General features: G+C 40.0%; 1 long non-coding RNA gene across 1 annotated transcript; it reads left to right on the top strand.

Annotated features, from left to right (window-relative positions):
• Window positions 1-1,004: 1,004 nt before the first annotated feature.
• Window positions 1,005-11,720, top strand: LOC130603039 (uncharacterized). The gene is made up of 2 exons (XR_008973052.1): window positions 1,005-1,152; window positions 11,312-11,720. It is a non-coding gene; the product is annotated as an uncharacterized LOC130603039 (long non-coding RNA).
• The last annotated feature ends 443 nt before the right edge of the window (window positions 11,721-12,163 follow it).

The following is a 12,163-nucleotide window of genomic DNA, read 5'->3' as shown; positions in this document are numbered from 1 at the left end:
ACCAGCCACCAACTGGATTTAACTCCATTCACCACCGCTCTTCAAAATTAGCCGTCCAGCCAACTTTTAACCCAGCAAACAGTAGACTTGCTCAAGCCATGAGCAGCCAGTTTCTCCACAGGAGAATGCTGTGGGCAATGGTGTCAAAGGCTCTACTAAAGTCTAGGTAGACAACATCCACAGACTTCCCTTCATCCACTAAGCAGGTCACCTTGTCATAGAAGGAGATCAGGTTAGTCAAGTAGGACCTGCCTTTCATAAGCCCATGCTGACTGGGCCTGATCACCTGGTTGTTCAGTACATGCTGTGTGATGGTACTCAAAATGATTAGCTCCATAATCTTCCTTAGCATCAAGATCAGAATGACAGACCTGTAGTTCCTCAGATCCTCCCTCTGACCCTTCTTGTAGATAGCTGGGCATCACATCTGCTAACCTCCAGTCAACCAAGACTTCCTTGGTGAGCCACGGCTGCTGATAAATGACTGAAAATGTCTCAGTGACCACTTCCATCAGCTCCCGTAGTACCTTCAGGTGGATCCCATCTGGCCCCATAGCACTGTGTGCATCCAAGTGGTGTAGCAGGTCACTGACTATTTCTTCTTGGATTATGAGGGCCTCATTCTGCTTCCCATCCCTGTCTCCCAGATCAGGGGGCTGAGTAGCCAGAGAACTGGTCTTACTGTTAAAGACACAGTCAAAGAAGGCATTAAGTACTTCAGCCTTTTCCACATCCTTTCTCACATCCAAGAAAGGATGGATATTCTCTTTAGCATGCGTCTTGTTGCTAATATATTTATAGAAACATTTTTTTATTGTCTTTTATAGCAGTAGCCAGCTCACTCTCTATTTTGGCTTTGGCCCTTCTAATTTTCTCCCTGCATAATAACCTCATGACATACTTGTAAGTCCTCCTGAGTTGCCCGCTCCTTCTTCCAAAGGCCATAAACCCTCCTTTGTTTTCTGTGTTCCAGCCAAAGTTCCCCGTTCAGCCAGGCCAGTTTTCTTCTCCACCAGCTCTTGTGCCTTTAAGATTTGCTTCTGGAAGAATGTCCAGGCTTCCTGGCCTCTTTTGCTCTTCAGGTCTGCATCCTAAGGGACTCTGTCAACCAGTCTCCTAAACAGGCCAAAGTCTGCTCTTTGGAAGTCCAAGGTAGCAATTCTGCTGATCCCGCTCCTTGCTTCTCTGAGAATCAAAACCTGTATCATTTAATTGTTATTTTGCTCTTTTATTAGCTTCAGTGCGTTTCACCTTTTGATAGATGTTGGTAGCTTTTCCCCCTTTTGTGCATGTGAGCCTCTTGAAACATTAATCTGTGGGCTTTAAAGATATAGTTAGAGACATTATGATAGGATTAAGAGCACTCTTTTCCCCTTGATGCATTAATTCATTAAAATACTTTCTCATTAAATTGCAAAGTGTATGTTGCTGACTGTTACCTTTGTTACTTTTGGTATCTGCAGCTGAAGTCTTTATATAGTCTTATTAAAATGTGTTCATAAAGAAGGTTATGGTGGATTGTACTGTAAAAGTGGCATTGGAAGAATACAAACATCTCAGGAAGAAAGAACTTAAACCTTGGTAAGCAAATCTGTATACAGCATTACACCTAAAGGAGAATGAAACGACCTCAAAGGCATTCTTAAATAATACCTGAGACTCCTTACCAGTATCTGAGCAAAAAAGGTTTGCAAAACACAAATAGGTGTAGTGTTTCCTGCAATGAATTATGCCTGTTGAGTATGGACTTTGTCTAGTATTAGATGTTTGCAGGATCGGGCCTAAGCTGGCTCCTCAAAGTAGAAAAGCATGCTTGCTGCAAGCCACTAGCTGTCAAAAATGAGCAACCTGCCAGCATATGGGTGAGGTTTGGCTCTTCTGTGCAACAAGGAATTCAGAGGACATTGCTATTTTTTGACAGTGGAAGGAACCAGATCAGGTTTTAACTTGACTGCAAATTAAAAGCTCACTGGGCGTAAGAAGAATCCTCGTGCAAAGAGCAAATAGGCTGAGCAAGAAGAAGTGTGTGCCTGATCTTGCAGAGAGCCTATTAATGGAGTCATTAAAAAACTAATGTTCTGCTGTTGGTGAAAATGTTGCCCATGACTCATGGGCTGTATCAGTAGAGCTTGTAGCTCTCTGCCCACAGCGAGCTTAGTCTGTGAGCTTGACTTCTGTGCAAGCGTTTAGCTTCCGTTTAAAAATCAGCCTCTCTGCCCAGTTACTCTGACTGTCTGCAATTACCCCCGGCCAACCCACATGGGTCTGGGATAGACAGGAGACAATTTTCTCCTATTGTTGCTACTGTGCAGTCTCACAGTCAGCAAAGTAGTTAGATCCAGCTGCTAAAGACAGCTGTTGAAAACCACCTCTGATGCCTCCAGATCCCTGTGATATTGACTCCTTTTCTGGGAGTCATGCCACAGAGCTTGGCTCAGCCAGAGTTTCCTGCTTCTCCTCTGTATTCTCCAGCTCAGTGCTGGAAATCCCCAGTCAGTTCCCCTCTCCCCCAGCCCATGCCCTCAGGGCCAGCATGGGCCCATCTACCCTGGGTGATACCTGCTACCCAACGTTGCTCTCAGTGTGTCCCACACTTCCTGTACAGATGAGACTGCAAACTCGTGTGTTTGCCCTGTGTGTGCGTGTTTGTGGAGGGCTGATCCATCCTTCAGAAGGGAGGGAGTGTGGGTGAACCAGACTGGCCAGGAGCTGTGGAGACAGGGATTTCATCAGACATGAAGTCCTTATGCCTGCTTATTCTGTATTGTCCTCTTCCATCTGTTTTGTTCACCAATTGGTCTTCTGGACAGCAAGAAGGGCAGAGACTCTCCCTGAACACCACATCTTTATGCATATCCATCTGTTACTGTTATAGCAATACAACCCATTTTTAGTAAGGCTTGCATTTGAAACTTCATTATGGTCAATGTAAAATGCTGAGAATCTGCGAAGCTACCAATAAATGCTAAGATTTAAACATAGCTAGCATCCATTCAGGTAATTTTAATTGCTGCATAGTTTCAAAGTGCTCAAGTTACATTCTGATCATGTTTCCCACCATATTCTTTGAATTTTAAGGGCCAAAGACCTTTATAGAAAGAGAAAAAGGATATTTTTGAGCAAAATCCTGATTCCAATAGGGTAAGCTTTTAGAAGGTCACCAGTGACTCTGACACACAAACCAAAATATAAAATATGAGGATTCTGATATGTGATAGCAAAACTCCAAAGCAAGTTCAGAATGAGATTTCTTTATTTTATGAATCATTTAAAGCTTAAGACAAGAACTATTAAAATTGATACTTTTTCAAAAAATATTTATTATTTTTCTAAAGCAGAACTGCTCTTTTTGACTGTTAGATTTTTAAACACCATGTGAAAAGAAAAACAAAAACAAAACAGAAAAAGAACAAACAAAAAAACCACAACAAAACAACAAAACCAGCCAACCAAAAAAAAACCCAACCCAAACTAAAGCAAACTTAAAATATAGAAAAGTCAAGTTAAACTTTTAAAAATACAGACAAAATGTTTGTTTGATGGAAAAGGCCTTTGATCAAAAATGTTTAGGGAAGCTTTGCTTCACCTGGTAGCCAAGTAAAGCACCCGTGTATTCGTTATTCCTGTTGTGCTCCACAAGTCAGACTGGGTCCTGTTATTGCCTATATACGGTGTAAGCACACCTGCATATGTAAAATGGTAGATAGCATAGCAAGGTATTTATGAAATGCTGCTGGTGATTGGGCATATGCAGAATGGGAGTATATATGTAGAATGCTGATCATTATAATAATCTTCACATACTCATGCCTGCGTTCCTTTTATTAAACTTTCTTTCAAGTATCACGATTAATTTCCAAAGACACAAAGATAACAACTGAGAAAATATGAGCTCATTTATCTACAAAGCCATATTGCATTGACTTTTTTCCACTGGAGTGCAGAACCAGATGCAAAAGAAACATTAGCACCAAGTGTATTTTTGTAAGTTCTAAACCTTTCAGGTTTACTTTTACCAAGTAGTCTTCTTTTGAGTCACCTGTCTGAAGCAGAGCAGAGATACATGGAACGAGACAAAAAATTCTGTGCATCTTCACACTCACTGAGGATTATTGCCCCTGTGTGCAAGGAAAGCTAGTATAGCATGGTCAAGAGCCTCAGTGCTTCTAAACACAATTGCCTAATGCAGCTGGTGGTTATGGGAGGCCACAGACATGCTCTGTTTCCAGACTAACTTTCATCCCAAAGCCTCTCTGCTCAGAATCTACTGCCGCTGTTGGAAAAGGAAGAGATTTTAAAATTATCTGCTTAAGAAAATATGTGGAAAAAATGACCAGCTTTTACTTACCTTTACTTAAAAAGGAAAATTGTATGAGAGGGATGAAACTGGTGGCAGGGGAGGGCAGAGGTGTCAAAACATTTTCCTTATTATTTTACATACAATAGAGTGGGTGATGGAGAGGACCAGGGACATACGTGGTCCTCTGCTACACCTTGCCCAATGGGGTTGCAAAAATGTGAGAAGTAGTTATAGGGTCAGTCAACAGACTGCTGGCCACCTCTAGTGGTCGCTAGGACTTGCAGGCAATTCATACTTCCTAGAAACGTGGTCTTGGTATGTCTGAAGGCGTTTGCCACTGGCTGTTTTACAGTCTGAGATCTGAGAAAGGTCTAACTTGCCTTGCTCAGGGAGGCTTTAGCAGTTGCAATAAGAATGAGTGCTCCATTAAGCAGGAGAAGTGTGCTGTTCCACTCTTTGCATTGCTATCAGTGGGAACCCTACAAACAGCCCACAGTATAGAAATGACAAGGTGAACAGACATTTGGAGACGTGTACAATAAAGGAGAGCATTAATTTAAGAAATTCTGCCAGAGTGCATCAACAAGACTGACTGCACTTAAAAGGAAAAAGAAAAAAAAAAAAGAAAAGAGAAAAAAAGAAAAAAGATGAAAAAGAAAGGAAAAAAGAAAAAGAGTCCATTCCCAGTTGATGGGAAAGTAGGATGGTCTGAAAGGAATTGTCAATTTTGGTGAGAAAGAGAGCTTCACACAAGAAAAATGTAACTTTAAAATACACAACCACATGATGTCGGTATGCTTAATGGAGGGAAGGACTATATTAATCTGTTTGAATTGCTAATTGGGGATTTAGTTGGCTAGATTGGGGGTTATAAGATTAAGGCTTTTATTCTGTGTTTTTGTTCTTTTCCAAAGGTAGGAATCCTCTATAGATCCCCGCTCTTGGGAATCTAATGCCCTCAAATGCACAACTCGGCAACTGACGAGCAAGCTGATAAAGCATTCCTTGCAGATACTTAATGGGTACATTCTGTATCTCCGTCTGCATCTTTCTGTCTGCCTATCTTTTTTTCCCCCCCTTTAGCACACTTGGAGGAAGGTAAACAAACAAAACAAACTAAAAGAGCTACCTCTTCCTTTCATGTTTATAGCTGCTTTTCCAGAAGTATTTTCCATTTACAGAAATAACTCCTTAAATTTCTCCTGTTTCAAGGGTTAGGATACCTATTTTGTTTCAAGTTGCTTTGGCCAAATAGGACAAATGAAAAGATTCCTCAGGACTCTACACATTTTGCATTACAGTTGTACATCAAAACACGCTGGGCTCCTTGGAGGATGAGGCAGCTTCATGCAAGGCAGGCCTGACATGGCAGGACTCTTCCCATGTTGTTAGATGAGCTCCATCAGTCACTATATTCCTTTCTCAGGCACAGATACCAGTTAATGGAGGAAGTACAGTTTACACTACCTTGCAAATACTGCAAGTCCTCACCACAAATGCAGTATAATATCTGAAATAATAAGAAAGATGTGGGGCAAAGGAGAGCCTTTATTTTTAAGATAGCAGGGGCAGTTTAGTGTGAGGTACATTTTTGTGCAAAGGGAAGCTGGTGAGGATGTGTTATTTGCACTGCTTCCAGTGGAGAGCTATGACATTTTAAAATTGTTGACTCATTTGTTGAAAAGTCAAATACAGTAAAATGTATTATGCATGAAAATGACCACAGAAATCCTCAGTTCTAAAGTATATACAGAAACCCTCTTCAGAAATCTTGTTGCAATGATTACCTGTATTTCCCTAAAAATCAAGGTAACATATCTTCCCAGCTTTTTTTTTTTGTAGTGGAAATGTTGGAACAGACATTTTTGACACTCAGAGAAAACCTCTGTAAGTTCTGTTTGCTGAAAACATAGTAACTGCCATCAGCCAGAAGGCAAAAAACAAATTCGTCAGCTAGATTTTTATTTCCTCTCACAGGGAGCATCTCTGCTGGGTACAAATAACTACCAAACTCATTTGTATCTTGCTGTTTGTGTCCTTAAACCCCCCAGTGGTTTGCAACTGAATAAAAACCTGACTATTCTTACGGTAGAGTACTGCTGACTCCTAAATTGACTCTTTACATCCGTTTTGCCCATAAGAATGGCTATTTTCATAGTGCAACTACAATGATGAAGTGGACTTAAGATGTAAGCAGAGCTGGGTCTCACATTTTCCTACGGGGTCCAAAATCTTTATTCTGTCTTTTGTGGGCATATTCCTAGTCCTATAAGACCTTTTATGAAGTCAGAAAAGGACAAGAAATGCTCAGGGAGGTACCAGCTTTGATATAGACCCAGCAGGTCATGGCAACCTGCCCACTTTTAATGGGATGAATCTCATAGGAAATTTTGTGTAAAATTCATTGTCAAAACAGTAACAAGTCAGATCCTTCAGTTATAGCACAAGAACCAAAATACAGCTCTGCAGGGAGCTAAAAGCATGATAGATGCTGTTGCTGTGTGGCTAGAAGTACCACATGGTGTGGTGAAAAGCTGAGAGGGGTATGTCTGAGAAATTATTGTTAAAAATATAGTGCGTAGTACAACAGTGGAGAGAACCTAAGAAAGTTTGGGGCAAGAAGAGTAACACATAGATAAAGTTGATACAGAGTTCCAGAACTGGGAAGAGCAAGAGGAGTATTCCTGGGTAAGAAAGGGTTTCAAATACATTTGTTGTTCAGGCTTTTTGAATTAGAGGCTCTAATAAGTCACAATGCAGATGACCTCGTTTTGCAGTGCACTTGATGACCACAACATGTCCACCTTGTTGAGATGGAGTTTATGCTTCTTGAAGACTGAAAGAGGAACTGCTGCATTTCTACTCAGCCAAATAAGCTGTGCCAGGGAGAATCAAATTGCTACTCCTGGAAGGCACTTGTCTTCACTGATCCAAATTTTAAAGCGTCTTACAGAATTCACTCATCACCCTACATCTGTCCCCTTGTCAGATGGGCTTGATCAGTATTTCTCGGTTCCTTTGTAGAGATTTAAAAGCTTCCCATTCTTCCTTTGAAATGTGGGAATAAATCGCATATTGGGTTTTGCAAAGCGAGTGAACGGCCCCTTTCAGCTAGTCAGCAAAAAGTTTCAATAGAGGAATTAAGGCCGATGGAGAAGGAAATGTGATTCTGGGCTTAAAAGTTGTTTTTGGTGCAGACTTCTAGAAACTTAGTGCATACATTCATTGTGTGAGTAATAATGGAAAAAAAATGTCTTAAACAAATACCTTTTGTAGGATAAGTTTAATGCCACAATCATATTACTTGGGTTGACTGCAGAAATGGGAATGCAAATGATAAACCTTTCCCAACAACACTAATCTGAGCGGAGCTCTCCAGGAAGAATTGCATCTGAAATATTGTTACACAATGAAATATTGTGTCCTTCCCTACCCCCAAGGTTGAGGTCTTCTTCCCCTCTTCAGGCAAGTGGCACTAGTCGGATTACAGTGCAATCATAACAACTAAAGATGGAAAAAGCTACTGGGCCATTTAATCTCTTCCCCTGCCAGTAGAGGATTACTCCTGAAGCACGTTCTTCAATGCTTTGTCCTGTTCTGGGTGACCAGAGCAATGGGCTTCCATCAATTTGTAGGGAGATTATCTTTTAGATAAGACCTTAACGACCTGCGTCCTAACTACTCTGCACAAATCCTCAGAGCTCCATTCCTCAACATTAGGCTTAAATACAGCTGTGTACATGCATTTGCTTGCACTTATTTTTTAAATTTAGGGCTGTCACAGCAACTTTGATTAAAGTTGTTAACAGTTCTTTGGCCAATAATCCCTCAAATTCTCACATCTGTATTACATACAAAGAACCTATTTGCCCACTTGTTTTCAGTCCATGTATAGGTACCCATAGGAGGTTCTTCTTTAAGTTTTTAATTTATAAAGAACTTTAGGATCTTTAAAAATCCAATCATCCATGAATGAAGTAGTTTGACTAAAAATTTCTCTCTAATTCATCTACCACAGTTTGCTTGTATAAAACCCTTATATAAATTCAGGATTATCTATTGATTCATTAATCACTTTTTTTTTTATTATTCTGTCCATATATTCAGATTCTTTTTGTGTGCGTTAAGAGGTGATCTTTTATTTTGCCAGGAACTCACATTGTGCTTACCAAATTATAATTGTGAGTTTACAGCTATTTTGAAATACAAAGCATGGCAAGGCATTTGATTTTCCTGCTCCTTTACTGCATTTCCTTCATATTATTATCACTAATGTACATATACATATATAATGTACATAATGTACTAGTGTACATACACTTTTGTATGTGCAGAAATACGTATAGGGCCAACAACATCATAATTTCTTCACTTTGTTTTAAACCAAGTGCCCAGAGAACTTCGGTTCTGCGAATATTAGAAACTTGATTTACTTTGAACATAAAGAGAACAACAACATATATAATATAACATGCAATTAAATGATGGTTTACTTTTCCCCTAGTGAAGAGAGGTCAGGTCTTCCTTCCCTCCTCAGGCAGTGGAGCACTGAGATTATTAGTGAATTCTAGTAATGAAAACAGAGGGAAAAAATAATTCAAGTATGAGATATCATGTATTTAAGCTTGTAGACATGTAGGATCAGGACGTAAATTGATACTATACTGTTGAAGTTTTGGTGAAAGGAAAAGGTGTTAGGTACTCAGAGTTAACAAGAATCTTTTTATGATGTTCATGTTTTTGCATCTGGATCTGTTGATATTTATTAGAAAAGAGGACTGGTCCTTTTAGTTGCTGTACTTGAAATTATATTTACAGGAGGATTTGAAGGGAGAAATGAAATAAGAATGTGACTTAGATCATGCAGACAGTTTCAGACAAACATTCTGCAGAATAAGAAGGTCATATGCGATCATGGTAGTAACTTTCTAATGCTGAAAATTAAGAATAACAGGAAAATGGATGCCAGTGATAGGCAGGACTGATTGATTTCATTACACACTGCTAACACAGTCTGAATACTTGTGTGTAGAAGCTGGATATACAGTAGCAAATAAATGGGAGTTTTCTTTGGCCTGGAGGCCAGCTGGCATAGTCTGGCATGGCTCAAACCCATGCAGCTTAATTTTCTCTGTCCCCTAGAAGAGTAGCTGCATCCACTGCTGCTTATTGGCAGTGGTACCCGATCTACACCAACCCCTGAACTGTGCCCAGACCTTGTCAGGGAAAAATGAGACACCTGGCACAAGTCAAAACTGTGCCACGTGCCGAGCCAGGAGTTTCCCAGCATGGGCGATTGCTGGCTGGAGCACATGCATTTCTCATGATCCTGCTTCACTTTCCAAAGTAGGCTGCAGTCCTATGTGCCCAGCCTCATGTTAAGCTGCACATGCACAATTTTATCGATTGCAAAACTATAAAAGAATAAATAATTTGCTTTCCTATTTTTTTGAAGCTGTGACAACTTTAGAGGTATTCCTGATATAAGGTAGTACCTAGTAGGTGAAAAGACTTGGATACTAGAGAGAACAAGAAAGTATATAAATGATGCAGGAGATGCTTTGCTTAGGATATATAAATAAAAGAAGAAATGAAATGAAAACCACATTAAAGAAACAAAAAAATGAAACAAACAACAACAAAAAAAAAAGGGCCTGGTTTCTCTATTCCTAAATTGTATCTTCCAGAAGAAAAAGTTCCCAGGAATTTTAAAGCTTTTTCTTCAATTTGCTTGAAAATATTTAGCAGGTCTGATTAAGTAAAGGATAAATTTAGTTACCCCCATAGCTGGTTTGATCTCAGTTGCATTTTTTGATTGGTTAAATGTAATTGCCATTTTTATTTTATTTTATCTCTAATTGGTTCAAATTTTCTTTTAATTTAGTGGGCATCCAACTTACCTTGCAGTGTGTTTTGGTTCTAAGCAATTTCAGTCTTAAGCATACTTAATTCCCTTCTGAGATCCTCCATCACTAACAACACAAGATCAAATAACCAACTAATTAAAATTTATGTCCATCTTCTATTGAAGTCATCATTCATATCCCCTTGAGTAGGTGATTTCTGACTGTGTGATCCCACAGGAATATTTTTATGTCTACAGTAATATGTGAGTGTGGAAATGTGGAGTTTATTCTGTTTCATTCCCGTGTAAGTGGAAAAGGTTTCAGTTAAAGGGTTAAAGGTTTGGGATTTTAATCAGTTTTCAGATATACTGTGTGAAGATTTTGCTAAATTCGCCTCACTGCAAGGAAACAGTGTAAAGTTCTATGTATGTAATTTTCTCATCAGATAAAATGAACTTCTTCTTCCAACAGCCACCTTTTTTCCCGTTATTTCCTGCACAACTGTTTCACTGGAAATAGGGGTGCAAACTCTTTCTGAGGAGTCAGTATCCATCTGAACGTGTCAGTTGGGGTGCTGGGTCATCTCTTTTCTGGGTGAAAAATGGCCTTAGCTTGCATTTAACAACAATCTTACTTTTGCAGATACGTCTATGTTAGCAAATGAAGCAGGGCTGGGGCTCAGGCTCAGATTAGACTAGTGGTTCCCCACTATCCATGCTGTTTCATTGCATGTTGGCATCCCATCAGACATGTCCCAGTCCCCACCAGGAGATGGCATGTGCCCGTGGCCATTCCGAAGAGACAGTACAAGTAAGACTGAAAACTTTCTGTCTCACTCCACATTGCCTAGTATTTCAGTGCTATCCCAAATGGATTTGTACACTTACATACTCACATGCCATTACCTGATGCAAACCATTCTTACCAAAGTTTTCATGCTATGAAAACACCACCTGGATGGGCAGCAACACAACCCTCACAATTTCAAACACATGGAACTACAGAAGAACACACAAAGGGTGACTATTATGTTTTAAGGACCCCACTGGCAGCATAATATGGTCCAGAAGAAACCCAGGACAAAGTGCTGTGTGTTATGGATTTGACCAAGTCATGTCATTTAGCCTCAGACCTGTTTTATTTAGCATTAATTGCAATTCTTTAGTCATACAGATACAGCTTAAGACAACCTTTACAAACTCTGCTTTCTACATGAGGGTGAGGAGGGGGAATGGTCCTTCCTACCTGCAGTGGACCCACAGAGTCCTTGCTTCTCCTTTCACCCTGTGGAGGAATCCATCTGAAAACAGCTCTATGAATGCACAGACCTCTGAGCTGACCTCTAAATGGAAAACCACAGTGCTGCAGACTGGCCTCCTGTCAGTGAGAAATGCTGATTACTGTGAAAAGTAATTATAACGGGACTTGGACCAAAGTGAATGTCTAAGAAAACAGTTGCGCATGCAAAAGTGGTGAAGATAAAGCAAAGGAAATCGTGGCTTCCTGATAAACTGTTTTCTCAACAGTTTTCTTGAGCTAAAATTAAAAGTCTGATAATGTTTTCAGCACTACTATTTATGCCCCTCTGTGGTTTATTTACTTTTATTTAGATGCTTTTAATGATTTTTATGTTGCATTTCTACTGAGCCAAGTCTAGTTTTGAGCACATCTATGGGTGTGAAGTCTTTCCACCTAGGGCAATTCCCAAGTACACAGTGTCCTCAGTCCCAACAAAATAATAAAAAGCTACTGTGGGACTGTGTAGCTCCGGGAGAAAGCTCACACTGCTAGTTAGTGGTGCTTGTGATATCTAGATAGTATCAAGTTATGATTTATCGTCCTCATAGATATGTGTAGCATAGATTGTCCACTATGTATCAGTGAGGTCATAAACCTGGGAAAGGGATGTGTCCTCAAGCTGTGCAGTATCTTGGTTGGAAAGAGATGTTGGAGAGCCAAGCACAACACCTCTTTGTCTACAAAGCACAAGCACCTTAACAGGGAGAATGAAAGCATC

This window comes from Pezoporus wallicus, unplaced genomic scaffold (assembly GCF_028554395.1).
Source record: "Pezoporus wallicus isolate ANWC-B61680 ecotype Strahan unplaced genomic scaffold, APGP_CSIRO_Pwel_v1 contig_3847, whole genome shotgun sequence".
In the NCBI taxonomy this organism is placed as follows: domain Eukaryota; kingdom Metazoa; phylum Chordata; class Aves; order Psittaciformes; family Psittacidae; genus Pezoporus; species Pezoporus wallicus.
Note: the sequence above shows the minus strand (reverse complement) of the source record. Positions and strands in the feature narration are given on the sequence as shown.